This window comes from Bubalus kerabau, chromosome 11 (genome assembly GCF_029407905.1).
Source record: "Bubalus kerabau isolate K-KA32 ecotype Philippines breed swamp buffalo chromosome 11, PCC_UOA_SB_1v2, whole genome shotgun sequence".
NCBI classification, from domain to species: Eukaryota; Metazoa; Chordata; class Mammalia; order Artiodactyla; family Bovidae; genus Bubalus; species Bubalus kerabau.
In genome coordinates this window covers 41,603,683-41,628,655 of record NC_073634.1, presented here as the reverse complement: position 1 = coordinate 41,628,655, position 24,973 = coordinate 41,603,683, and the positions used below count along the sequence as shown (strand labels likewise).

At 41.2% G+C, this 24,973-nt stretch overlaps 1 long non-coding RNA gene across 1 annotated transcript; it reads left to right on the top strand.

The window, feature by feature from the left end:
- Positions 1-2,755: 2,755 nt before the first annotated feature.
- Positions 2,756-4,301, top strand: LOC129623101 (uncharacterized). Its single transcript, XR_008700347.1, has 3 exons — positions 2,756-2,920; positions 3,433-3,498; positions 3,908-4,301. It is a non-coding gene; the product is annotated as an uncharacterized LOC129623101 (long non-coding RNA).
- The last annotated feature ends 20,672 nt before the right edge of the window (positions 4,302-24,973 follow it).

Genomic DNA, 24,973 nt, shown 5'->3' with positions numbered 1-24,973 from the left:
GCATATTGCAATAACCAGGGCTTCTCCCTAGAGATTTTTGATTTGATAAGTCTGGGGTACAGCATACACATTGGGTTTTTTTTTAACTCCTCACGTGATTCTGTTGTGTAGCCATTTGAAAATTACTGTTAGATGGTGTAGATGGAATAGAAATACAGTACAAACCACAAATACAAGTCACAAATGAAACTTTAAAGTTCCTAGTTGTTTAGTCCCTAAGTCATGTCTGCCTCTTTGTGACCCCATGGACTGTAGCCCACCAGGCTCCTTTGTCCATGGGATTCTCAAGCCAAGAATATTGGAGTGGGTTGCCATTTCCTTCTCTAGGGAATCTTCCTGACCCAGGGATCGAACCCGTGTCTCCTGCATTGGCAGGCAGGTTCTTTACTACTAAACCACTGGGGAAACCTGCAAAGTTTCTAGTAGTTTTTTTTTAAAGTAAAAATAAATGGGTGATACTAATGTTTCATTTACCCTAATGTATCCAAAATGTTAGTTCAATGTGCTACTGCTATTGCTAAGGCTGCTAAGTCGCTTCAGTCGTGTCCAACTCTGCGCGACCCCATAGACAGCAGCCCACCAGGCTCCCCGTCCCTGGGATTCTCCAGGCAAGAACACTAGAGTGGGTTGCCATTTCCTTCTCCAATGCATAAAAAGTGAAAAGTGAAAGTGAAGTCGCTCAGTCGTGTCCAACTCTCAGCGACCCCATGGACCGCAACCCACCAGGCTCCTCCGTCCATGGGATTTTCCAGGCAAGAGTACTGGAGTGGGGTGCCATTGCCTTCTCCGAGTTCAATGTGAAATCAACATAAAAATTATGAATGAGATGCTTTGCATTTTTGTAGTAAGTTTTCAAGATCTAACATGAGCTTTATGCTTATAGCACATCTCAATTCAGACAAGCCACATTTCAAGTGCTCAATATCCACATGTGACTAGTGGCTTCCAAATTGGACAGCACAGATGTATTATTCCATTTGGTGGCAGGGGGGGAGGAGTGGAAGAAAGAGAGTGGCACCTGTGGTGGACTGAATAATAATGCCCTCAAAGATAACCTGTGCTAATCCCTGGAACCTATGAATGTGACCTTACATGGTAGTAACAGACTTTGCAGATAGGATTGCATTAAGAATCTTGAGATAGGGCAGTAGCTTATCCTAGCAGGTCCTGCACGCAACCACATGTATCCTTATAGAAGGGACACAGAGGTAGAATTCCCCAACAGGAGAGGAGAGGGCTATGTAACCACAGTGACTGGGATTGGAATGATGAGGCTGCAAATAAAGGAATGCTGGCTTCCACTAGAAACTGGAGGAGTCAAGGAACAGACTCTCCTGAGAGCCTCTGGAGGAAACACAGCCCTTCCGACACTTTGATTTCAGCCGCTTAAGACTCATTTCAGATTCCTGGGCTTCTGTGAGAAAATACACTTCTATTATTTAAAGATGTTAAATCTGTGGCCACAGTAGGAACTAATGCGACATGACACCACTTATAACAGAGCACTTGCTTTTGATCTGTAGTATTGGAGTCGTCACAGCCTGTCTTCTTTTACAGCTAGTTGAATATCTATTGATATATTCTTTTTTTTAGTAAGAATTTATTTTAATTGGAGGCTAATTACTTTACAATATTGTATTGGTTTTGCCATACATTGACATGAATCTGCCACAGGTGTACACGTGTTCCCCATCCTGAACCCCCCTCCCACCTTGCATCCCCATACCATCCCTCTGGGTCATCCCAGTGCACCAGCCCCGAGCATCCTGTATCATGCATCGAACCTAGACTGGTGATTCATTTCACATATGATATTATACATGTTTCAATGCCATTCTCCCATATCATCCCACTCTCGCCCTCTCCCACAGAGTCCAAAAGACTGTTCTATACATCTGTGTCTCTTTTGAGGCAGGGATATGCATATTCATTGATGTACCCTCACCACACCCAGCCAGTAAGGTGGTTGCTGTAGGCATTACCAAAGATTGTTCAGATGCACCTGAAGTGCTGTCTCCAACGTGCCCAGATTGTGTGTGCTCTGAAAAAGCATGAAAGGAAAGCTGCCTCCAAGGGAGATCTCTATCTGATGGAGTGACAACAGATCACAAACATCTAGACATTCATTTGATCCATTTTAACACCTGCCTGCCCTAGTCTCTTGAAGTATCTTTGAGAAGCAGTAACCCCAGGAGTCCCCACTCCAGTACTCTTGCCTGGAAAATCCCATGGACGGAGAAGCCTGGTAGGCTGCAGTCCATGGGGTTGCTAAGAGTCGGGCATGACTGAGCGACTTCACTTTCACTTTTCACTTTCATGCATCGGAGAAGGAAATAGCAACCCACTCCAGTGTTCTTGCCTGGAAAATCCCAGGGACGGAGCCTGATGGGCTGCCGTCTATAGGGTCGCACAGAGTCGAAAACGACTGAAGCGACTTAGCAGCAGCAGCAGCAGCAACCCCAGAAGTAGAGAAAAGGAAGAAAGTGCTAGAAGCAGGAACTGGCTACAAGGTCTGACCTGCGACACAAACTCCAGCAGAACTAGCCCACCCCCGCCTGTCCCAGGGCAGACCCACCCCGACGGGAATTTTTTGTCTGTTTGCTCAGCTGCCTGAAATAGACATAGTTAAGAGTCTCACAGGTGAAAATACCTTTTCACATGTCTGCTCAATAAGATAGCTTTCCTCCTAATGTGGAGATCAGCTGCTCTGAGGGTGTGTAAGTTTGATTGGGAAGTCTGCTCTTAGGCAGAAGGACAGTCTCCTGGAAGCATTGGTACCACCTGGGATGTTGCTTATCATGCCCCCAGATAATTTAAAATGATAAATGACAGAGCAAAAATTAAAGTACACACTGTCCTTCAGAACAGAAGCTTCCAAAATGCTGTGGGCACACAGAACTGGAGAACTCTCATGGGCAAGGTACACGATCTTACTGGATCAACTATGGGACCAGGCATTTGATTCCCTTTTATATATGAGTAGTCCAAGGCTCAGTCCAGACTCTCACAGTTAACATAGAATGTCATCCGGATGATAGTCTTCATCCAAAGAAAACAGGAGGCGTTTGAAGATTCTGCAGGAGACTCTCTGGGCCCCAACTTCCATACAGCCTTCAAAGAATGGCATGGGGTCTTCGGTGGTGCACTGATTCCTAGGTTTTTGGAAATAGCAGTAGAGCAAACATAGAATGAGAACAGCCTCTGAAAGGGGACATATAAAGGGTTCTTATGCCTTTGCCACTGGGAAAGAAAACCTAATTGCAGAATATTTTGCAAGGAAGGGAGTTGTAACATTTTTTTGTCTTTTGGTTTGTCTGGTAGCATCTACAGAAGTTGCTAAAGCAGGCTGTTTCCCACAGGGATATTTGCAAATGATGCTGTCTGCCTCAGCACCATTGTGCTGCTGCTAATTCCTGCCCCTTCATGTTGCAGCCTTAATGTCACTGCCTCAGAGATACCATCACTAATCAGGTCATCAGAAGGACCTACTCCTTCATCGTGGGTTCATCACCTTATTAGTTTCCTTTATAACACTTTTCATTTGAAATTGTTTCTATTTTGTTTGTTTACTTTCCATTTTCAGCTCGGAAAGGCACATAGGGAAGAAGTGTGTTTGTGTTGTGCCTGACTCATGGTATCTATTTGGAAACTCTTTTTTAATAACTAGATAAATTGCAGATGTTTAATATTTGCTTATCAGCACAGCAAGCCCCTAATCACTCTATGCTTTGTAACAGTACAAATCCCCCAATACTAGAAGGCTGATATAGTTGGTCGGGGGTGAGGTCCTGGAAATGTGTATTCTAAAAGGCTGCTTCTTGCTAACCCTGATGTGATCAGTCAATAGAACAGCACACAGGACCCCATGGCTGCCTCCTCACACAATTTGTATTTGTTCTCTTTGCAGTGAGAGACATGGCAACAACCTAATTCACACACCCATTTTTGGATCTTGGGGATGTCTGAGTGTATCTTGTGACTCCTATTTGCATATGTACCCTTGTCTAGCCACAAGAAGGCATAAATAAAATTCAGAGCTCATGTTACCTTCTATACACCATGAGTTAATGCTCCCCAGTAAGAAGGAGAGACAAAGACCACCAACATGGTGGGAATTGGGGGCAATATTCAGGGTAGCTAAAGAATTCCACTTTCTGGAAAATGTATTCCAAGTTCCTTGGAACCTCAAAGTGACTTACATCTTTTGGGGGTTTGCAAAAGAACCAAAAGGTAGACCACCTAAGGATGGCATGTGAACCCTATGCAGATTTGAGTGACTGGAGATAATACTAAATACTCTTTTAGCAATAGATGGGGAATGAGGCTGGAAATGGCAGTGACAGGGAGCAGAGTCCACAGCCACACAGTAGTAACATCAAAAGGAAAAAAAAAAAAAGGAATTGAGTACCTGAGAAATTAACATCACTCTGGGCCTTTACTCTTCATGGTGTGGTCCGAGGACCAGCAGCATGGTCTTCACCAAAGACCTTACTAGAATATCAGAATTCCTGCCCCCACTCTGGAAGTACTGAATGGGAATCTGCCTTTAGACAAGCTCTCCAGGGAATTTAAAAGAACTTTAGAGTTTGAGAAGGGCTGGATTCTTGGCCTATAACTTTAGCCTCCTGGAATGCTGTGTGACTATGAAGATCACAAAACTTTAGAAGATAGTGTAGGAATCTGTTATTAATGCTCCTAAATAAACTGTGTCATTCTTCATAGGGGTCTTTCCGGAGTTGGAGGTGTGGCTGTGTTGCTTTCCTCTGCATTAAATGACCCAGAGGGAAGGTTACATAAAAGTACAAGAAATCATGAAACCAATTTAGACAGCATCTGAAAACAAAGCAAAAGCAAAACATGGTTCTCTGGTTCACTGACTTCCATCTTCTCCCTGGGGCACAAGAAGCTCTTAACAGCATGGTAATATCATTGCCACTCTTTCTCTGCCCGCTGGGGATGGGCATCAACAATAATTCTTACTCTGAGGCCAATATGTCAGATTCTGCAAACATGACCTCACATCCACTCTCTCTCTTTTGTGGTGACCTGTGTGACACCCCAGTGCCCTGAGTGCTTAGGTATTGAGGGCTTTTTTAAAGAAATTGTTAAGCAAACAGACCTGAGATGTATGTGTGTATGTGTGTGCACATTTGTGCACACATGTGAGCATGTATTTGTGTATGTGTGGATTCTTGCTTTACAGCAACTAGAAGAGACTATGGACCGTGGGAATAGAAAACTCGATTAAAATATACAATTATAATCCAAATAAGCATGACTATTTTCTCAAAAACTTAAAATCTGCACCAGCCAGGATCTATTTGTTCTTTGATGAAACCATGCTCCTACTTATCATATTCTACTTTTCCTAAGAAGTAAATGTTTCTACAGGCATATATTTTTTAAAATTTAGTGTGACTCTTAGCATAGATGTAAGGTGTTCAATAAACACTAGCTGTTAGTTTAATTACTGTAGTATCCAAGAATGATAATTGCACATACTGTGAATGTTTAAATCTCCACTGATTATCTGAACATTAACTTTGAATATTTTAGAATCCAAATCTCATCACCTTTGCTATGAGACAAAGTTCCAATTCTACAATAAAATTTTCAAAGTGTAATTTCCTTCCTGAGATACAAGTTTAATAATCTTATATTGTGGTGTATATTAGAATTCATAATCTCTCTGAACCCTCAAAAATTATACAAAAGTTTTTGAAACCAAGGAGAGAAAAGAAGTGAAATGCTTTGAAAGAGCATTCTGTCAGGCCTGTGAGGAAGCCTGGAAAGAATCCAGGAGTCCAGACAGCAATTCAACTAGAGAAAAAGCCTGACCCCTAAAAGCCACCTTGCCACAGGGACATCCCTTTGCAGCTCTGTTACCCCACATTTAAAATGAGACTAAAACAAGCATTCAGCATCCTTCCCTGTATTAAAGCAGAGAAGGGAACATGTTTTGAAAAGTGCACACTGCTACACCTAAATGCAGCTTGACTATTTTGTGCCAATAGCTCTTATCCCCAGTTTGCTGTATCTCTTTCCAGTGAGCAAAGGTGTTCTCAGGGTTTACTGCTAATGTAGCAGAGGAACTAAAACCTTTAATTGCTTCCATCCCTCTGGAATTAGAAGAATCACCTAGAATATAAACTCATGCTGTGACTAGGAGCTTTAAACCACAGTCAAACTGTAGGCTACACAGCAGTGGAGGGGAACATGGTTATTCAAATTATACTTATCAGCCCCCTTCCCACTTCTCCACACCCAGTGCCAGAACCTTTGTTAGTCCATATGGAAAGACTCTCAAGAGTCTTCTCCAACACCACAGTTCAAAAGCATCAATTCTTCGGCGCTCAGCCTTCTTCCCAGTCCAACTCTCACATCCATACATGATCACAGGAAAAACCATAGCCTTGACTAGACGAACCTTTGTTGGCAAAGTAATGTCTCTGCTTTTGAATATGCTATCTAGGTTGCTCATAACTTTCCTTCCAAGGAGTAAGCGTCTTTTAATTTCATGGCTGCAGTCACCATCTGCAGTGATTTTGGAGCCCCCCAAAATAAAGTCTGACACTGTTTCCACTGTTTCCCCGTCTATTTCCCATGAAGTGATGGGACCGGATGCCATAATTTTCGTTTTCTGAATGTTGAGCTTTAAGCCAACTTTTTCACTCTCCTCTTCCACTTTCATCAAGAGGCTTTTGAGTTCCTCTTCACTTTATGCCATAAGGGTGGTGTCATCTGCATATCTGAGGTTATTCATATTTCTCCCAGCAATCTTGATTTCAGCTTGTGTTTCTTCCAGTCCAGCATTTCTCATGATGTACTCTGAATATAAGTTAAATAAACAGGGTGACAATATACAGCCTTGACGTACTCCTTTTCCTATTTGGAACCAGTCTGTTGTTCCATGTCCAGTTCTAACTGTTGCTTCCTGACCTGCATACAAATTTCTCAAGAGGCAGATCAGGTGGTCTGGTATTCCCATCTCTTTCAGAACTTTCCACAGTTTATTGTGATCCACACAGTCAAAGGCTTTGGCATAGTCAATAAAGCAGAAATAGATGTTTTTCTGGAACTCTCTTGCTTTTTCCATGATCCAGTGGATGTTGGCAATTTGATCTCTGGTTCCTCTTCCTTTTCTAAAACCAGCTTGAACATCTGGGAGTTCACAGTTCACATATTGCTGAAGCCTGGCTTGGAGAATTTTGAGCATTACTTTACTAGCGTGTGAAATGAGTGCAATTGTGTGGTAGTTTGAGCATTCTTTGGCATTGCCTTTCTTTGGGATTGGAATGAAAACGGACCTTTTCCAGTCCTGTGGCCACTGCTGAGTTTTCCAAATTTGCTGGCATATTGAGTGCAGCACTTTCACAGCATCATCTTTCAGGATTTGGAATAGCTCAACTGAAATTCTATCACCTCCACTAGCTTTGTTCATAGTGATGCTTTCTAAGGCCCATTTGACTTCACATTCCAGGATGTCTGGCTCTAGGTCAGTGATCACACCATCATGATTATCTGGGTCGTGAAGATCTTTTTTGTACAGTTCTTCTGTGTATTCTTGCCATCTCTTCTTAATATCTTCTGCTTCTATTAGGTCCATACCATTTCTGTCCTTTATCGAGCCCATCTTTGCATGAAACGTTCCCTCAGTATCTCTGATTTTCTTGAAGAGATCTCTAGTCTTTCCCATTCTGTTGTCTTCCTCTATTTCTTTGCATTGATCATTGAAGAAGGCTTTCTTATCTCTTCTTGCTATTCTTTGGAACTCTGCATTCAGATGCTTATATCTTTCCTTTTCTCCTGTGCTTTTCGCTTCTCTTCTTTTCACAGCTATTTGTAAGGCCTCCCCAGACAGCCATTTTGCTTTTTTGCATTTCTTTTCCATGAAGATGGTCTTGATCCCTGTCTCCTGTACAATGTCACAAACCTCATTCCATAGTTCATCAGGCACTCTATCTATCAGATCTAGGCCCTTAAATCTATTTCTCACTTCCACTGTATAATCATAAGGGATTTGATTTAGGTCATACCTGAATGGTCTAGTGGTTTTCCCTACTTTCTTCAATTTAAGTCTGAATTTGGCGATAAGGAGTTGATAGTCTGAGCCACAGTCAGCTCCTGGTCTTGTTTTTGCTATATATAAATATATATATATATATATATATATATATATATATATAGTGTGAAATAAAGAAGTTATAGACACTGATAAGTCCCAAGATTTGCAGCTGCAAGCCTGAGACTCAGAAGAGCTGATGCTCTCATTCCAATCTAAATTCAAGGTCTGAGAATCAGGAAAGCCAATGGTATAGGTTTCAATCTGAGTCAAGTCCAAAAGGCAGGAGAAGACAGATGTCCCAGCTCAGAAGCAGACAGAGAGGAAAATTTCCCTTATTCCACCTTTTGTTCTATTCGGGTGTCCAGTGGATTGGATGAGAGCCACTCATGTTGGCAAGGGCCATCTGCTCGACTGAATCTACCTATTCAGATGTTAATTTCATCCAGAGGCACTCTCACAGACACAGGTAGAATCATGTGTGACCAAATATCTGGGCACACTGTGGCCAAGTCAGGTTGACACATAAAATTAAGTAAGGTGCATGGTGGACTACAGGCCTATCTGCCCCTCGGCTGGGCACAGCAGCATAGAACACAGTCTACACAACGGTGGGAACTGCCCACCGTTTTAACAACTGCTCCAAGAAATGGCCTCCTCTTCTCCAAGTTCAGGGACTTTATAGTGGCTTCCTCAATCCCACCATGTTTCTGGACTGATCATGGTTTAGACTCAGTACCCTAAGAAGGTACCTCATTTTAGGAGTTGTTCTGATGAAGCCTCCTTTTATGTTAATTTGTATTCTTTTATTTAAATTTTTACTTATTTATTTGGCCGCACCTGGTCTTGGTTGTGGCACACAGAATCTTCAGTCTTTAGTTGTGGCATCCGAATTCTTAGTTGCAATATGTGGGCTCTAGTTCCCTAACCAGGGATCAAACCCAGGCCCCCTGCACTGGGAGCACAGTCTTAGCCACTGGACCAACAGGGAAGTCCCAAAGCCTCCTTTTAATTTTTACTAGGGCTACCCAGACAAGCATCTGAGTTACGTGACTTGTGTAGGTCAAGGGTATGATGCTGAACCCCCCCCTTTCAGTGGGAGAAGCACAGCTTTTCCCTGGACTGGCAGGTCTATGTGATACACTCAATCTCCCCTCAGAAATTGAAGAAAAGAGAAAATAAAAACAGAAAACAACAGGAAGAGGACGAAAACCAAAATGAGTCTACAAAGTAAGGACTCATGTAATTGAACAGGGAAATAAACAGAAAAAACAGCTGCCAAAGTGTTCAATGAGTACTGAGTCCCAGAAACGGCATTTGTGCAGAATGGTAGCATACGAAATGACTCACTATTTACTAGTCACAGACAAGGTGCTGTCAAGTTCAACACTCTGAGACAATTAGGAATGGAAAGTGTGATGCCTGGAGAGTAGTGGTGTAGGGCCGGCATCAGAAAACACACAAAACTTACCTTTATCACGACCCTATCAGATAGGAGGGTGGTGTGTAAAATTCCCCCACATAAGAGAATTTTTTCACACATTCAGAATATAAATGTTTCATAAGCAAAGGTTGCAATAAATGGCAGTTCCAAGTGAGTTAGAAAAAAAAAGGTTTAGATGTTGTTAGCTAAGAAATATAAACAATGCAACTAGGGAAAACTGGGGAAAATAGTTCTTGCTGTGGTGATAGGTTTAGAAACCAAACATGACTCTGATGTGAAAATACAATTTTTTATGCTGGAAGAATAAGCATAAATTAGTTTGCCTTAAAATACAATTTCACGGTTCATCCCTGAGATCTGAAAACCTGGAAAGGGGTCTCAAACCCAAGGAGGCAGAAGCTTTGAGGGTGGGGTTTTTAGGTGATTTTTCTCCCACAGAGTATGAAACTCTGGCCTTCTGCTTGCCATGTGGAGATGCATTTATAGCCTATTTTTGTAAAAACTCAGATTAGTCATCATGAGTGAACCTCAGTCCCAGGTCAGCCTGCCCTCTAGATACCAAGGACTAGGCTTCCCAATGCCCTTCACAATTGAATGTCCACTCAGAGAACCTGGACCTCAACCTCCTAGGGAAGAAGCGTCATCATCTATGTCCGTCTGTCCACCTCCTTGCCAGCGTAGCCTGGTATACTCTCCTTCCAGCAACAGTTGCATGTTCAGTGGTTATCAGCCTAATTCATCCAAACCTGACCTCCTGAGAGTCTTCCAAAATTGATCTACCTGCAGCCCTCCCCTTCTCAGCAAATGACCACTGCATCCTCCCAGTTACACAGACCAAAACCATGAAGTCATCCTTGACTTTCTCTCTCATACACTCAATCTAATCATCTGTAATTCTGTTGCTCTACCTTCAAACTACAGAATTTGACTGTTTCACACCTCTTCTGTTGTTGTCACCCTAACCCAAGCCACTACCATCCTTTGCCTGGATTATTGCTGTAGACTCCTAGTTAGTTTTGCCTCTTCCTTTGTCACCCTGGTTCTGTTCTCAACTGAGGTTAATGTAAGTCAGATCATGTCACTCCAATATGCAAAACTTTACAGTGTCCCCTACCATGAGAGCTGAAGTCCTTAAAAGGACCTAGAAGGCCTTGCACATCTGTTCTCTTCTCCCTCCATTTGGTATGTCTGTGACTTTGCCCCTTGTTCTCTCTGCTTCAGCCACATTGACTTTGTCTGCTTCCTTTAACACACCAAAGCCAACCTCACATTAGGACCTTTGCATGTGCTTGTCCTTCTGCTCACAATACTCCTGTCTCAACTGCCTCTCATCCCCTCACTGCCTTGAAGCTTTTGGGTCTCAACTGAAACATCTCCATTAGAGCTTTCCTGGCCTCATTATTTAAAATGTAACCCCCTCCTTCACCACTTCCAAACTCCCCCCAGTGAGGGTTGGCAGAAGAGGAGGAGGGTGGTCTGTCTCTATATAGCACCAGGGTCCAAGGCTGTTTAATATTGCTGTCCTGTAAGCTGCACAGTCTGGAACATGCGACCTCCTAGGTTGCCAGAGATGGGAAGAGAGAGCTCAGAGGTGGCACACTGGCCATTATGTGCCTGAACATAGAAATGGCATATGTCACTTTCATGTGTATTTCATTGGGTTCAATTAGTAAAACAGTTTCACCCAGTTGCCAAAGGGCTAGGAAGTGTAGTAGTACTACACAGGAAGGAAAGTAGGGAAAGACACAGGTGGATTCTATGTGGATTCTACACCGTGAACTACAAGCCGCTTCCCTGGAAGTCCCTCATAGCCTGAGCAGTAGGGATCCTTGCCTCTCTATCTTATTGCTCTAAGATTCAGCATAGACTGATTCCTTTCCACTCATCCATTCAACAAACAGTGTTTGAGTGTCTCCTATGTGCCAGACATTGTGAGTGATGCTGAAGATACAAGACAAGGGGTAGTGTTGTATTCCTGGCTGTGGTACCCGTGGGAGAGTGTGATAGGCACAGCACAATACATGACACCAACTGCCCGCACCCAAAGTCAATGACGTGATGCACATGCTCCCTGGATAGATGTGCAGGATGGATACAACAGTCTTAACCAGGAGTGTTGATGTTCCAAAGGGGTGCTATCAATGTAAGCTTTCCTGAAAGTTCTTGCAGTCTTCCCAGAAACTAATAAACCTACCTTAGATATATGCAGCCACATAACTAACTATGATCTCCTTTATTCAAGAAATAACATGGAAATGTTCATATGATCTTCCCAGAATGATGAATTAATCACAAACATTTATTCTTCTTTAGACTTCATGTCTTCACCATAGAATTTTTTGCAGCAAACTAGAAACAGAAATCCGAACATGCTCACAAGGGTAGAATTTTTTTAATGTGCTAATCGTGGAAACCGTAAGGTATACAATATTTATGAATATAATTTATGTAAATTAAAAATGCATATACTCAAAACCACAAAACACTATATATTCTTCAAGGAAATGTGTATATCAAATACATGTGTGTGTTAAACACACTAGAATGGCTGCTTATGGAAGAGAAGAAAAATGAAGTGGGGATAAGGATGAAAGAAGAGGAAATAAACAAGGGGGCTTCCAGGCATGGATCATGGTAATAACATGCCATCAGCTGAAGAATATGATTAACTTGCCAAATATAAAAATTTACATTCCAAATTCTGTTTATTTTCTGAAGAGACACTCTGAGAATATTTGTTGAATTGATTAATGAAAAGGTATCAATCTAAAATTAGTATTTAGAGCAATGAGACAGACTGACAATGCTTCCTTCTGTACTTCTATATTCTGATCTAAGCTCAGAGTTAGGCCTATAAGTAGATAAAAATAATATATCATACTAGCACACTTTTTTCTTTTGAATTGACAAGCATAAAAAGTTGTAACAGACTTTGTTAGCCAGGGTGTAGAGAAAACAGCACTTTCAAATTACTGTTAAGAATATAAAATGGGGGCTTCCCTGGTGGCTCAGCAGTAAAGAATCCACCTGCCAATGCAGGAAACATGGATTTGATCTCTGATCTGGGAAGATCCCACATGCTGTGGGGCAACTAAGCCCATGCTCCACAACTATCTAGCCTGTGCTCTAGAGCCCAGGAGCTGCAACTACAGCTCTGCAACGAGAGAAGCCATCACAACGAGAAACCCACAACCATAACAGAGAGTACCCCTTGCTCGCTGCAACTAGAGAAAAGCCCATGCAGCAATGCAGACCCAGTTTAGCCAAAAAAATATGTAAACTGATATATCTTTCTGAGAAACAATATTTACTAAAATCCAAAAAAATATTTGTAGTTAAAGACTTCCACTTTTAGGACTCTAACATAATAAAAATAATTTAGGTACAATCATATTTATTATATAAAATTTCTTTGAGGCAATATAACTTGAAACAACAAAACTGCAAATAATGTAAATATTCAGAAACCAATTCAGTTCAGTTCAGTCGCTCAGTCATGTCCAATTCTTTGCGACCCCAAGGACCACAGCACACCAGGCCTCCCTGTCTATCACCAACTCCTGGAGTCCACCCAAACCCATGTCCATTGAGTCAGTGATGCCATCCAACTATCTCATCCTCTGTTGTCCCCTTCTCCTCCTCCCTTCAATCTTTCCCAGAATCAGGGTCTTTTCAAATGAGTCAGTTCTTCACTTCAGGTGGCTAAAGTATTGGAGTTTCAGCTTTAACGTCAGTCCTTCCAGTGAACACCCAGGACTGATCTCCTTTAGGATGGACTGGTTGGATCTCCGTGCAGTCCAAGGGACTCTCAAGAGTCTTCTCCAACACCACAGTTCAAAAGCATCAATTCTTCGGCGCTCAGCTTTCTTCACAGTCCAACTCTCACATCCATACATGACCACTGGAAAAACCATGGCTTTGACTAGACTGACCTTTGTTGGCAAAGTAATGTCTCTGCTTTTCAATATGCTATCTAGGTTGGTCATAACTTTTCTTCCAAGGAGTAAGCGTCTTTTAATTTCATGGCTGCAGTCACCATCTGCAGTGATTTTGGAGCCCCAAAAAATAAAGTCTTACACTGTTTCCACTGTTTCTCCATCTATTTGCCATGAAGTGATGGGACCAGATGCCATGAGTTTAGTTTTCTGAATGGTGAGCTTTAAGCCAACATTTTCACTCTCCTCTTTCACTTTCATCAAGAGGCTCTTTAGTTCCTCTTCACAAAATTCTGCCATAAGGGTGGTGTCATCTGCATATCTGAGGTTATTCATATTTCTCCTGGCAATCTTGATTCCAGCTTGCACTTCTTCCAGCCCAGCGTTTCTCATGATGTACTCTGCATAGAAGTTAAGTAATCAGGGTGACAATATACAGCCTTGACGTACTCCTTTTCCTATTTGGAACCAGTCTGTTCCATGTCCAGTTCTAACTGGTGCTTCCTGACCTGCATACAGGTTTCTCAGGAGGCAGGTCAGGTGGCCTGGTATTCCCATCTCTTTCAGAATTTTCCACAGTTGATTGTGATCCACACAGTGAAAGGCTTTGACATAGTCAATAAAGCAGAAATAGATGTTTTTCTGGAACTCTCTTGCTCTTTCAATTCAGAAACAGAGGACTGTTTAAATAAATTTTGATATAGCTACATGATAGAATTATATTTAATATGCAGTGATATAAGAATATGTTTATAATATATTAATAAGTAAATGTAGCAGTCTAAAATATGTCACATAGTTCCAATTTTAAAAACAAGAAGTGAAAGTGAAGTGAAGTCGCTCAGTTGTGTCCGACTCTTAGCAACCTCATGGACTGCAGCCTACCGGGCTCCTCCGTCCATGGGATTTTCCAGGCAAGAGTACTGGAGTGGGTTGCCATTGCCTTCTGTTAGATATCTCTGCATTAATAATATATTAATTCAATGAGTACTGAGTGGTGGAATTATGTAAGATTTTTATATTCTTTGTTCTCATCTATAGAGGATATTGTTTTAGTTGGAAAAATACTATAATAATAAACATCACTGTATGTATCAGATTATAATTTCTCCTGTTATACTGTCTCAAATGCATGAAAAAAGATGATCATTTACATGCTAAGTTCTTAAAATGAAACACTTCCCTGTGTACAGAATTTTCAAATCTTAGTCACATTTCAAACATTATTCAGTCATACTCAGATGTGCCACCTTGAGCCACTACATCATTCCCATGTTAATAATTAAAGAGAGTCATTTTGAGATAAGAATATGGATTAAAAAATATCCCCTGGAATTTTCTAGGCCTTAACCAATAATTCATTGAAACATTTTATGAAGCTTTTGTTTGTGATTAAAATCAAGGGAATCCATTTTATCATCAACATGAGTGTTCTTACAGTTAAATCATGTCAAGACAAAAGATAAATGACAAAGCATATGACCCATTTGAAGCTAAGAGTTCTATTAAAACCCAGGTCAGCTTTTCTTTAATACTAAAGAATAAATGTTATTTAATATTTTTACTCTGAAATATAAAATCATGGAAGGGTGGAGAGATAAGCATGGGCTGGATGGAGTCGAAATTCAAACACTGATATATTTTCTTTCTTCTATGTGTAATCACTAGCTGTAGTATCTTATCACTTTAATAAATAAATCTTCTTGGGGGGGCGGTTAATTAAAAAACAGACACATGAAAACAAAACTAACCTGGATCAAGATTTAAATTTCACAGAGACCAAATGTTGTCACATTTTTTAATTCCACTGTAATGAGTATACCCATAAAAACAAACATGGTATTTTTAGTCTATTAAGCACAAAAACTAAAGAAAACTGAGGGGAAAATAGGCCAGCCAGGTATGACTTAAATCCTGTATAAATTCACAGTAAAGGTAACAAATAGATTTGAGGGCCTAGATCTAGTACACAGCGTGCCTGAAGAACCATGGACAGAGGTCTGTAATATTGTGCAGGAGGTGGTGAACAAAATCATCCCAAAGAAAAATAAGAGCAAGAAGGCAAAGTGGTTATCTGATGAGGCTTTACAAATAGTGGAAGAACAGAAAGAAGTGAAAAGCAAGGGAGAGAGGGAAAGTTATGCCCAGTTAAATGAAGGGTTCCAAAAAATAGCTAGAAGAGACAAGAAGGCTTTCTTCAATGACAGTGCTTAATAATAGAAGAAAACAACAAACGGGGAAAGACTAGAGATCCCTTCAGGAAAACTGGAAACATCAAGGGAGAATTTTGCCCAAAGATGAGCACAATAAAAAATAAAAATGGCAGAGACCTAGTAGACAACGAAGAGATCAAGAAGAGATGGAAGCATACACAGAATTGTTTAAAAAGGTCTTAATGAACTGAATTACTACAGTGGTGTAATTAGTCCCCCAGAGCCAGACATTATGGATTGTGAAGTCAAGTGGGGCTTAAGAAGCACTGCTGTTAATAAAGCTAGTGGATACAATGAAATTCCAGCAGAACTATTCATATCCTTAAAGGAAAATGCCATCAAAGTTTTGCATTCATTATTTCAGCAAATCTGGATGACCCAGCAGTGGCCACAGGACTGGAAAAGGTCAACTCTCACCCCAGTTCCCAAGAAGGGTAATACCAAAGAATGTGCAATCGGACAATTGCACTCATCTCCCATGCTAGTAAGGTCATGCTTAAACCTGCATGCTAGCCTTCAGCATTATGCCAACCAAGAACTTCCAGATGTCCAAGCTGGGTTTAGAAAAGGAAGAAGAACTAGAGATCAAATTGCCAACATTCACTGGATTATAGAGAAAGCAAGAGAATCAGAAAAACATCTACCTCTGTTTCATTAGCTACATTAAAGCCTTTGACTGTGGGGATCATGACAAACTGTGAAAAGCTCTTAGAGAGATGGGAATACCAGACCATCTTACCAGTCTCCTGAGAAACCTGTATGCGGGTCAAGAAGTAACAGTTAGAACCCTGTATGGAACAAATGATTGACTCAAGATTGAGAAAGGAATACGACAGGGTTGTCTGCTGTCACCCTGTTTGTTTAATCTATCTGCTGAGCACATCATGAGAAATGCCGGGCTGGATGAGTTACAAGCTGGAATCAAGATAAGCAGGAGAAACATCAACAACCTCAGATATGCAGATGATACCACTCTAATGGCAGAAGGCGAGGAGGAACTAAAGAGCCTCTTAATGAGGGTAAAGGAGGAGAGTGAAAGAGCCGGCTTAAGATTAAACATTAAAAAATCTAAAATCATGGCATCCAGCCCCATTACTGCATGGCAAATAGAGGGGGAAAAGGTGGAAGTAGTGACAGATTTCCTCTTCTCGGGCTCTAAAATCACTGCAGGTGGTGACTGCAGCCATGAAACCAGAAGACAACTGCTTCTTGGCAGGAAAGTGATGACAAACCTAGACAGTGTGCTGAAAAGCAGAGGCATTACTCTGCAGACAGAGTTCCGTATAGTCAAGGCCATGGTCCTCCCAGTGGTCATTTATGGATGTGAGAGCTGGACCGTAAAGAAGGCAAAACACCAGAGAATTGATGACTTCGAATTGTGGTGCTGGAGAAGACTTCTGAAAGTCTCTTGGACAGCAAGGAGATCAAACCAGTCAATCTTAAAGGAAATCAACCCTGAATATTCACTGGAAGGACTCTTGCTGAAGCTGAAGCTCCAGTATTTTGGTCATCTGATGCGAACAGACGACTCACTGGAAAAGTCCCTGATGCTGGGAAAGATTGAGGGCAGATGGAGAAGAGGGCATCAGAGGATGAGATATCTGGATGGCATCACCGATGCAATGAACATGAACTTGGGCAAACTTCAGGAGATGGTGAGGAACAGGGAGGCCTGATGCACTGCAGTCCACGGGGTCTCAGAGAGCCACTGAAGAACAAAACAGCACACACCAATACAAAAATTGAGTCTTGGTAATTACAGGAAGGGCCACATTCCAAGACAAAATGTTACAGTTAGCATCAGCTGATGGATAGTACTTTTTTTTAGTGGTTAGTTACTAGTTTAGGATGTCACTAAGATTTAGAAAAGTGTATGAGTTTTTGTTAAGTGTACATTTGTAAACCTGTCTACCACCTGTTACTTTGAACTACTGGCTTCTTTGATATAATTTTTAAATTGCATTATGTAAATGACTTAAGTTATTATGAACAACCCATAAGATCAGATGTGTTTAAAACTCATAAATGTGGCTAACATGAAAAACGTTAATTAAGAAATCAATTTTGATGTCTTGCTTTTTAAAAAATGATAACCCTGGCTAGATAGCTAACTCCTATAATATACCATCCTCCAAACAGGAGATATAAATCTACCCTGTACTGCTAAGGACTGAATGTATTCTCCCAAAATTCATATGGCGAAGCCCTAGACACCCCATTCCATGTGGCTGTATTGGGAAATGAGGCCTCTAAGGAAGTAATTAAGGCTAAATGAGGTTATAAAGCCAGGGCCCTGATCCCACAGAGCCTTATCACTCTTTCCTAGAGAACACAGAAAAGAGATCATGTAGAAAGAGACTCATAGACTTAGAAAAGAAACTTATTTCAGGAGTTTAGAATTGAAATATACTGCTATATTTAAAATGGGTAACCAACAAGGACCTACTATATAGCCCAGGGAACTCTGATCAATGTTATGCAACAACCTAATTGGGAAAAGAATTTGAAAAAGAATAGATACATGCATCTGTAAACTGAATCACTTTGCTGTGTACCTGAAACTAACACAACATTTTTAATCAACTATATGCGCGTGCATGTGTGCTAAGTCGCTTCAGGCATATCCAACTCCTTGCGACCCTAGGGACTGTAGGCCACCGGGATCCTCTGTCCATGGAATTCTGCAGGCAAGAATACTGGAGTGGGTTGCCATGCCCTCCTCCAGGAGATCTTCCTGACCCAAGGATCGAACCTGTATCTCTTTTGTCTCCTGCATTAGCAGGCAGGTTCTTTACCACTGACACTACCTAATACCGTGGACTAGGTGACTCACACAACAGAAATTTATTTTCTCACAGTCTTGGAAGCTTAGAAGTCCAAGATGAAGTTTTGGGCCAGTTCAGTTCCTGTGAGAGCTCTTTCTTATGAATGACTGCCTTTTATACACCCATGACCTCTTTTTTAAAAAATATCTTCTAGCCTCCAGGACTGTGAGAAATAAATTTCTGTTGTGTGAGCCACCCAGTGCCAGGAGCCAGCGTGAGGAGCTCCACTCGTGGCAAAGGTCATGAGGAAGGAGGCTCGACATACGCAAAGGCGGGATTGAGCCTCAGGAGTCCCCCTGGAAATTCTCGAGCATCTACCCCCAAAACCAGAGCCTGCCTATTTTACTGCTTTGTGCTCTCAGAACCTACACCTCTGACTTTATGGGGGGCTGTCCCCCACCACCTCTTTTGGAGAAGGAGTTAACTTAGAGCTCCAGTTAATAATAATTCCTGGGCATGATAGGAGTGTTTCAACCTACAAACTCCTCTGAAGTTTCTCTAGCCTGCCTGACAGGCTTGTCCAGCCACATGTGATTGTTCACAGCCTCTCAACTGTGAGAGGCATGAGATGCTTTAAACCTTCTAAAAACAGGTTCTTTAGAGAAGTTAGAAAACTATTAGTATAGTATAGTAGGCTGATTAGAAATTGTATTGGTGAAGGGTTTTTCATTTGTTGAGCCAATGTTTGCTGCTAAGTCTCCACATCCCCTGCCCTTATAAATATTAATGAATATATAGAAGAAATAAGTATTAACCTTTGATATTAATCACGTTAGACCTTAGGCTAAGTAAATTCTTTTCTTAATTAAAACCCACTACACCCTCACCCTATAGGAATGTAACTGTATCTGGTACTTTCGGAAGGTGGCGTCTGTTTTAAAAATAATCACCCCTGGAGAAATAAGTGTTGACTGACCGCTGTCACAAGGAGAGGGTCATAAATTGTCAGCAGGGCCCCTGGCCAGAAGATGATGTAACACCCCTAAGACCTCTGTATACATCTGTATGAAGCACCTGACTTTGATAAAAGTCAGGACTGCTGACCCCGCGTGACTTTTGTATAACATCTCAGTGTATAAAAACAGACCCTGGAAAACAAAGAATTGGGATCAGTTCCTCGAAAGACTGGTCTCCCCATGTCATTCTTTTTCTCACCTTCTGGCTGAATCCCCATCTAGAATGTCAAGCCTACTAATCATGCCTAGGCTTCTAAGATCTGACCAGGGAGGCCTTAGTGTCTCCTCTCCTTTGGGAGAATGGGAGGATGCCTGCGGCCTACGTAGGTGACGTAAATTCCTTATTTTGGAATTTTATTAGCTTTCCACGTAAACCAAGTTATTCAGCCTCTTTTCTCCACTGAATTTTCCTACTGAGCTATCCTTATTCTATTACTTTTTATATCTCTAATTGATATTTAATTAACGCTACCGTATCCTGATCGCCAAAGCCATTTCTCCTTCAAATGTCCCTGGATCCACCCAGGACTGGACCCCGGCAACCCAGTCTATGGTATTTTGTGATGGAAAGCCCAATCAGATTAATACATAATTATTTCAGGTAATTTATGTATTTGTTTGGTACTTAAATATAAGTTATTGACTGACTGGATTCTACTAAATACAAGCTTCTTTTACTATCTGGACTTCATTCTGAAAATTGGGGATTATGGATGTGTGGCATCTGTGCCACCATTTTCTGAAAGAGAAAGTCACTCAGTCCTGTCTGACTCTTTGTGACCCCTTGGACCATAGCCTGCCAGGCTCCTCTGTCCAAGGAATTCTCCAGGCCAGAATATTGGAGTGGCTAGTCATTCCCTTCTCAAGGGGATTGTCCCAACCCAGGGATCAAATTCAGGTTCTCTTGCATTGCAGGCAGTTTCTTTACCATCTGAGCCACCAGGGAAGCCCATTCTCTACTCCTAAATAAAATGGTAGATATTGCTAATTAATCACGGCATTATTTCCTCCTGAATCTAAAACAGATTTTATAATCCTTGTCAGCGATCCAAGCAGCCTTCATCAGTTAATGAACTAGACATTTAAGATGAAATCTAGCCATCATTCATGGGGTAGACATAAGCACATTGAGTACTTTGATATTATCTTATTTCTTTCTTATAACTTATAACCTTTCATGTAAATATTTATTGAATTAAATAAATTGTATTCTGAGTATAAACCTTCTATAAAGAAAGATCCCTATACAAGACCTCTGGGCCTTGAGTCAAGATAAGTTCTACACGAATGCATGAGAAAGAGAGCATCATGTGTACTTTTAACTTTGACTGAATTTTCATCAAGTATGAATAATGAGTCATAATGAGGATCATAAGAATAATTCATAACAATAATACATAATTCATACTAATGAATGGCGCATTATGCATCATTATATGCAAAGTTCAAAGCTGGAAGATACAAGGACATGAAGGAGTAGAAAGCTCAGTTTTGTGCCTTGCAGAACTTCCCATCAAGTTGAGATCTTAGACTCTTACACATGAACATCTAACTCACAATATGGACAGAATGTGACAAAGGCAACTGCCAAGTGAATGGTTTTGACAGAAGCACCAGTGTTCGGAGGGAGGGAAAGATGGTTTCGGGTTCCCCAAACAGGTGCATACTTTCTCCAATGCTCCACCCTATCATATGCAAAGCAGATGGAGAGGAATGACTTTCTTCTTTCTTGAGCAGCCTGGGAGATGCTCTGTATCCTCCCTTTGATGACTCAGTAACCCATGCTCAAAGTCTTGTCATCCTGATTTACGATGTTCAAACTTTCAATAGCAAATCACAGCAACAAATAAGATGTGAGGCTTCAAACCCACCTTTGGGGCCAAAATTCTAACAAATTGCTTGATTTCTTACTCTTAGGCATTTATTTCTTAAGGCTACATGTAACTTACTGAGTTAAGTAAAGTGAAAGAGAAAGTGGCTCAGTCATGTCGGACTCTTTGCGACCCCATGGACTAAACAGTCCATGGGATTCTCTGGGCCAGAATTCTGGAATGGGTAGCTAGCTGTTCCCTTCTCCAGGGAATCTTCCAGGTCTCCAGCATTGCAGGCGGATTCTTTACCAGCTGAGCCACAAGGGAAGACCGAGTTAAGTAAGGAGAGCAGCATTTAAATTTTCAACCAAGAACAAATTTGGCGTTCCTGGACTAGTGGTAGTGAAACACCATTATTCTCAAAATTAGCAAGAGAATAGCCTCTCACCCAACTCATGGTGAGCAATAAGCAAGTATGTATTAAAACTATTAGCATTTGATTACAGAGAAACTCTATATCATTCTGAGTCTGATGATTTTCTTTTTAAGTGGAAACTAGATGAAGAAGGGAGCGCATCATTTCCCATGCATGAGCACTCAAAATACTCTTTAAAGACCCTGAAACTTGTACCAAGTGGCAGCCAGAATTTTTAGAGCTGTTTACTCTAGTAGAAACTAAGAATCATGTCCCAGATTACATTTTCCCTGGCAGCCATCCAGTTTATCTATAGAATGAGATAAAAGAAATAGCCCCAGGCTCCATGCTGGGTGCCATAAACAGGCATCCCCTGTTCTCCTCTAAATTAAAAAAAGAAAACAAAAACAAAACAAAAAACCGGGAGAATCTTGTTTTCAAGATGTAGAACTACATCCTCCCACCAACAACCCTTCACCTTTAACCCCACTTCCCTAGGGCATCTGGATCTCAGGATAAGAGGAACATGGAATCTGGTTGATAGAGCTACATATTTTTAAGATTAAAGGTTAAAATGACCTCATGTTTAAGAGCTGGCAAGTGGTAGAGTTTTCTGTGCTTAACAGAGAAAAGTTTTGTGTCACCAAGTGAATCATTTTCTCCAGCTGTAAACAAATAACTGAAATAGCACAAAAGACAGAAATATTGAGAAAGGGGACAAGGAGGGGTGAAGGCTGCCACCCTTATTCTTGTTTTTGAGATGGTAAATGGGCACAGAACTCTTTCTGGTCTTACCTCTCCCAGACCAACTGTGAAAGAGGGGGAGAAGCGGGGCTGGCAAGAGCATGCCTCTCCACCTGCTCTCCCTCTCATCACCTGCTCAATTGCAGAAATCATCATGTAAGTGGTTTCCTGGCTCTTCTCAAAAGAGAGATCCCCAAAGGAATCCCCAGTAAGTGAGGAGTTATTTGGCTGGAATCCCAGGATAAGAGGGAAGAAGGAAAAGAAGAGGAAGAAAATCAACATTGTTGAGCTCCTAGTTAATGATAGGCATGTTTAATCTACTTAATTCTAGCAATCAAATATGAGACACTGGATTCAGATGAGACCTAGATTTGAATCCCAACACTATCACTTACTAGCCATGTAACTAAACCTATCTGAAAGTCAGTAGTCTTGTCTGTAAAGTGGGGTTGCTAATAATACTCTTCTAGGCTTATGGAGATGATTAGGTGAGGTCAAGTATGTATACTACTTATTGTAATAAATGATAGCAACAACTTATCAAAAATGAGCTCTGCTGTACACATGAAATATATGACTCCGAGGTTTAGGTAACTTTCATTCCAAGTGACACCCAAAAGACAGCACATTCCCTCCTGAAATGATGCCTGACTAGTTCTAAACGTTTTACAAGTATTTGCATGTCTTTAAAAGGCACGCCCATTCTATACATTCAGGAGTTACTTGGTAAAATCCCTTCATAATAATGTGAAACAAAGACCTTTGAAAGTGACCAGGAGACTGTGCAGCTCAGTGCCTGCCGCAGGCCATCCTAGTAGCCAGAGTGAGAACCCAGCTAGTTGAGGGCTCCATGGAGCTCCTTCCAGACAGACCAGGCTCTTTTGTTACCCTCCTCTACCTCTCTTTTGAGTGGGTTCCAGCACTTCCCTCCTCAAACTTCAGCCATAGCACCCCTGCCCCATTCCTTCTGATGAGGTTTTTACTCATGTATATTGTGATAGAAACAGAATTCTCACCAAATATTACTTTCTCTTATACATTTCCTGACCTCCTTAGAGCTACAGGGCCATCTGACTAGTTCTAACCAACAAAACATGTTCGGAAGTGACATATATCACTGTTGCACCATGGAAGTGAAAAGCCCATGTCAGATTCTTCAGTTTTATTTCTCCTGCTGTGGGGCATAAAGTCTACATGACACAAATGATGCAGAGAATAAAACAGCAGAAACTTGGATAGCTTGGGTCCCTGAGTAACTGAGTGGGACAGATCATCACACTATACCACACTGGATACCTTGTATGAGATATCAACTTTCATTTTGTTAAAACAATGATTTGGGACTGTGTGTAATTATAGCACAATCTATCATACTCTAATTTATACAAAATGCAATTCCTGCCTATAAGTTAGATGTGAATCTCTTACTTTTGGCCACCTCTCCATGATTCCCACGTTGGTTCTCATTTTGCCTTTTTGATCCTAATATGCTTTGCAGCAAGTGTAGAACCTGAAGTTCTACTCACCTCCCAGGATAAATTATCTGAATTCCTTCTTCCCCTTTTTACCCTAAATCCTACCTCAACCCAAGTTGGTCAGGAGCTGACCCAGCTGGAGATTAAGTTATCACAGGGAGTTTCCAGCTGAAGCAGAGTCACTAGAGCAAGGGAGGTAAAAGAACTGAAATTGAGAGATTAGATGGGGGCGCTCAGAAGTCAGAGTCTTGAACCAAATGGTTCAGGATGGGAAGATGAGGCCAAGGGAAAAGTGAGTCATGATCAAAGTTTAGATGGTCCTGGACACTTCCCTCTAGCTCTGTTGGTGTACCTCTACCGGATAGGCAGGTGAGTCTGCTGGGGTCAAGAATCCAGTCCAATCCTGGCTGGCTTCAAGGATCAGGTGCCTACCAGCACAGAAGCACCTACCAATCAACTGTGCTAGGTGGTCTGTTAAATTCTATTATCCATGCTAATACACTGGGGAGCATGGTTTATTCCATGCACCTTGGTGCAGGGTCCCTCTTTCTCTCTTAATGCAGCAATTCACATATCTCTTACCAGTGGGCTCCAACCTAACATGCTTAGTAACTTGCTTCCTATTCTAAAAGCTTATAATCTTATTCACTTGCGTAATGCAATTTCCCCAGAATAAGCACAGAGCGAACTGAAGAACTTAATGACTAATTTCTCAAGCCAAACAAGATGTTCACATTACCTTTTGACATTCAAGTTTGTGACCAGATTATCTGATTTGGCTATGAAAGCAATAATCACAACTTACACCCCAAATAACATTAAAAACCAATGTGCAATGGAAAAGTTAATTAAGATTATGAAATATTAATTATCCTTTTTGATCTTTTCATTTAAAAAATCCATTCTTCCTTCATTTGCTCTATATTCAAAGCTGAACTATAGATGATGTATCTCTGAATTTACAAGGTTATACTCAGTGATATTTACAAGATAAATCTCCGTATCACACACTGAATATTTGATGAGAAGCAGCACACTGCGCAGTATCTCCTCTATTATTGATACTCCTCGTATCTGGAGAAACTGTAAATCT